This window comes from Lactuca serriola, chromosome 3 (genome assembly GCF_051521515.1).
Source record: "Lactuca serriola cultivar US96UC23 chromosome 3, Lser_US96UC23_V15, whole genome shotgun sequence".
NCBI lineage: Eukaryota > Viridiplantae > Streptophyta > Magnoliopsida > Asterales > Asteraceae > Lactuca > Lactuca serriola.
The window spans coordinates 86338234-86342991 of NC_136410.1; the positions used below are offsets into that span (position 1 = coordinate 86338234).

Consider the following 4758-nt stretch of genomic DNA (forward strand, 5'->3'; position numbering starts at 1 on the left):
ACACATTGAAACATTAATTATCAATAGACAAACCGTTTGATTTTTTTTAATTATAATTTGTCGTAACATATATAAAATAACCACTAAAGAAGAAAAAAATATAAAGAAAAAAAAATCGACCAAAATTAAAATATAAATATAAATTTTTTATTTACTTGAATCAAAATAAAAAAAAGTTACAAAAACCATAAATAACCAAAATTATAAAAAAATTGAAAACCAAAAAACGTCAAACACTACAATTGTAATATACTCTAATATATTAATACATTTTAAACTTTTTGGAAACTGTCAAAAAAAGTTATCAAATTGATGAAAAATAAAATGAAACATCGAAAAAAAATTAAAATAGGAAAAAAAATAATACGAGAAAAATTAAAAAAATAATAAGAAAAAATTAAAAAAATAATAAGAAAAAATTAAAAAAAATCCGAAAAAAACCAAAAACATATGAAAAGTGTAAAATGTCTTAATATATTAGAGTATATGACAATTTTGGTATTTGAGTTTTTGTTTTTCTATTTTTCATTACTTGACTCAAAATAAAAAAAAAACAATAGAAGAATAATAAATAACTAAAATTATAAAAAAAATAGAAAAAAATGAAATAATGATAATGATAAATGCAAACATAAAGTTGCTAACGATTTAACTATAAAACATCCAAGTAAAAAAAACCTGAACTGTAACGACAAAATTGAAAAAAAAAACATTAATGCTTCAATTCACCAATAAGAAAAATTAAAGAAAAAACGGTTTCGACATGGTTTATTGAATTTAAGTTTATTTACTTGAATCAAAATAAATAAAAAACATTAAAAAAACCATAAATAACTAAAATTATAAAATAAAATAGAAAATAAAATGTCAAAAAGATAAAAAAAAAATTATCAAATTGTTGAACTTATATATATACATATATATATATATAAAATTTATATATATACAAAATTTCATATTTACTAAATAACACAAATGGTCCTTGAGGTTGTAGTATATTGCAAATTGGGTAGAATGGTAAAATAGTCATTTTTTATTAAAATCTAACAAAAGGAAAATTAGATTTAACAATAGGAGGACCTTTCATATAATTTTGCAAACCACAGAGACCAATGACATGATGTTTTCCATGAAAATCTTTAAAATGAGATATTTTGCAAACCATATGAACCAATTATAAAATTTTGTCTTTCTTTTTTTCAAAAAAACCACTATATTTCACAATTTTTTTGGAACTTCCTAATGGTCTATGATAACCTTTTAAATTTTATTAACCTTTTGTCTTTTTTTTTCCCCCTAAAGTTTCCTCAACAATTTTTTCCTTAAAAACCTTACATTTTACAGGCTTTTTAAATTTTTTTTTTCTAAAAAAGCTAAATTTAAAAAGTGAAAAATAAAACAATAAAAAATAAAATTAAGGTGAAATCATGAAACTAAAACCTAAATGAAGGCGAAGTCATTGGGTTTGATAATGGAAGGAAGGAGAAGGTGGGTTTGAGATTATCGATACAAACCAAGAATCGGTTTGCTCAAATTTAATCAGGAAAAACACAAACCCTAAATCAAATTTCCCATGTTGAATTTATTCGAACATAGAAAAGAAATGAAGTGGTTGTATCGGCATAGATGAGTGAGGGAAGGATGTGGGCGATAGTGTTAGGTTATCGAGGGTGACCGGTGTTGCAAAACTCGGCCTACTCGGCTGAGTACTCAGAATCGGCCCTCCACTGAGGCGAGTAATGTGAACTCAGCAAAAAAACTCGGATTAAGTCAAGCTCGGACAAAAATCGGTCAACATCTCTCTAACTTGGGCCTGCTCGGTATTACTTGGGCCTACTCGGTCAAACTCGGTCAAAATCGATCAAAGGGTCAAAATTGTCATAAAAAGAGAAAAAAAATGAAGAATTTTAAGATTAATATGTATAATACACTTAATGATTTATTATTTAACACACACATGTGATTATTACTCTATATATATCTTAAATTTTCAGTAATTATTTATGAAGTGAGACATTTGTGTGTATTTCAGTTTTTATGTATTCACATGTATCTAATTTTGTTATATACTTCAATCAAATTATGATTTTAACTTATGATTTTGACATATATAATTTTCCTAAAAATATTTCTACATGAATAACCGAATCCAAGTACTCTCCGAGTACTCGCTACTCCCCAGTCAACCGAGCAGGTACCGAGTAGCGAGTTCTACAACTTTGAGGATGACAAAGGAAGAAGGCTGATGGGGACAATGATGTTAGGTTATTGATGATGACAAAGGAAGAAGGCTGATGGTGAAAGTGGTGTTAGGTACTTATTGACAATGGTGATGGAAGAAGGTTGGTGGTAGTGGTGATGGTGGTTATCGATGGCAGTACTGATGTTGGTTGTCAATGGCAGTGGTTGTGGTACTGGTTGGAAGCAATGGTTCACTGGTGTTCTATGTTGGAAGCAATGGTTCACTGGTGTTCTATGTTCAGCGTAAATACTAAAGGCCATGAAGAAGAATTCAAGAGTGAGTTAGGATTAAAGAGGTGAGGGTGATCTTGATGATGAGTGTGAGGGGATGGATAAGTGGGACCCATTTTGTTATTTGCTATTATAACTAATTATAAAAGAATAAATTAATACAAGAGCCATACCGACACACTTAACAAAAAATCTCACATGAACTATTTATAAAAGAATAATTAATACAGGGGATACACCGATACACTTAACAAAAAATCTCACATGAACCATCCAAATGAAAAAAAGAGAAGGTCTAAAAGCATAATTTTAACTAAACCATAAGAACCGATTTTAGTTATTTACTCTTATTGTTTAAGTTGTATTATATTGCTATGATAAAGTATTATTCAATATACTATATTGATAAACAACTCAATAAATATTATTATTATCTACTGCATCTAATCACATACCAATGATACCATTATACCTTACCTTGTCCAAATTCAACATACTTCATGATAAAAATAAAAAGATATACATGTGCTTAAAATGAAAAGTTTGCTAATTACTATATTTAAAAACAACCCAATAGCAATCTTTTGTGCATAATAATATACATCTATAAAATACAATCAATATTTGAATTTAAGAGTACAAATACCTAAACAAACTAATTATAGATTTATATCACAGGATTTTAAAATAACAATAATATTTCGATATTTAAAAAAAAATTATCACTGGATTTTAAAATCACAAAAATAATAATTCAAAACCATTATATTTCTAAAAATATAAAAGATAATGGATGGTTTTCAAAATCATTTCTAAAATCCAGTAATTAAATTAAAAAAAACAAATAGAAATATAATTTTGTTTAATAATCCTTGAGCAATTTTCGCACCTGTTCCAGTGTGACAAAGAGCACGATAGTAAATGGTCCTTGTCTTGATATCGTCGGAATGAAACCATTGTAAAGCGCCATCGGCCCTTCTGCTTTAATTGTTTTCAGGGCACAATCAACGGCGCCCGTATACGGCGGAGCTTTTCCGGCCACCACCTTCATATTCATCACTCGTGTCTTAATCACGTCCACCGGATTCGTCATAAGCGCCGCAACAAACCCTGCACCAAAGCTCGCCGTCACATGGGTTCCAAGCCCATCCTTCATCCAACCCCTGTTTATTATCGTCTCCTTCATTTGATCGTACGACGCCAGCTGCGACGCCGTCACCAGCATTGCTCGGTTCACCGTAAGGGATGAGCCCCGCCACAGGCTACCGATTCCTTCGTTTTTCACCATTCGTGATATCGCGTCGAATACGCTTTTGTAATTACGACGCTCTGCAGGGGGGACTCTTCCATCGGCTTGCATTCGTACCATTGCAACGTCGGCGGGGTTTCCAACAGCGGCGCCGATTCCTCCGGCGATAAGTCCGGCGGTTATCTTCTGCCATAGAGGTATGATCCCGGTATTTGGATCGGTCCATTTGATTTTCAGCATGTCGTAGAGGCCCATTCGGGTGGTGGAATATAGGGTCTGGCGGAGCATGGTGGCGGAGACGCCGGAGTAAAGCGCGCGGAAGCCGTCTTGTCGAATGATCCGCATTCCGACGGAAATGGGTCCGACGCGTGGAGGGCGGGTGATTCCGCCTCTGCCGGTGGAGTGGTTTTCTCCTTGGAGCTGCATCCGGACTTTGATGAGATCAAGTGGGTGGGTGGAACATCCGGCGATTATTGATGCTATTCCACCTTCGACGAATGATTTGACTCCCATTGTTGATGGATTTTGGGTAGAAGTGATTATGAGAAAGATTGGAATTGGGGAAAAGAGAAGAAGATTTGATGGAAATGGAATCATGCTTTTGGGGGGGGGGGGGGGGGGGGGGGGGGGGGAAACTTTTAAAGGGGTGGAGAAAGATACATGGGAATGGAAAGTTTAGAATTTTAGTAGCCATCATTCGCTTTCCTTTCTTTTATAAGGGCGATATTGCTTTACTTTTATACACCCAAACTCTTAAAAAAAATGTTATAAAGTATAAAAGCTCAAATTATATTTTATAATTTTGACTTTGGTGTTATATTTGTGACTTATTTGATATGTTTTTTTACTAAGATTTCATAACCATCTTTTATAAACTATCTATTGTGTTTAATTTGCGAAACTAAGCTATTTTTTTGAGCATATTGCAAGTTAATATTTATTGAGCCGACAAAAATAATTTATAATAACTTATAAACATGCTTATAATCTAGTTTTTTTTTTTTTTTTTTTTTTTAATAAGTTACGTGCAACTTGTA

The 4758-nt window shown here is 31.9% G+C and overlaps 1 pseudogene; it reads right to left on the reverse strand.

Moving 5' to 3' along the window:
* Window positions 1-3047: 3047 nt before the first annotated feature.
* LOC145092795 (mitochondrial uncoupling protein 5 pseudogene) lies at window positions 3048-4324 on the reverse strand (annotated as a pseudogene).
* Between the last annotated feature and the right edge of the window lie 434 nt (window positions 4325-4758).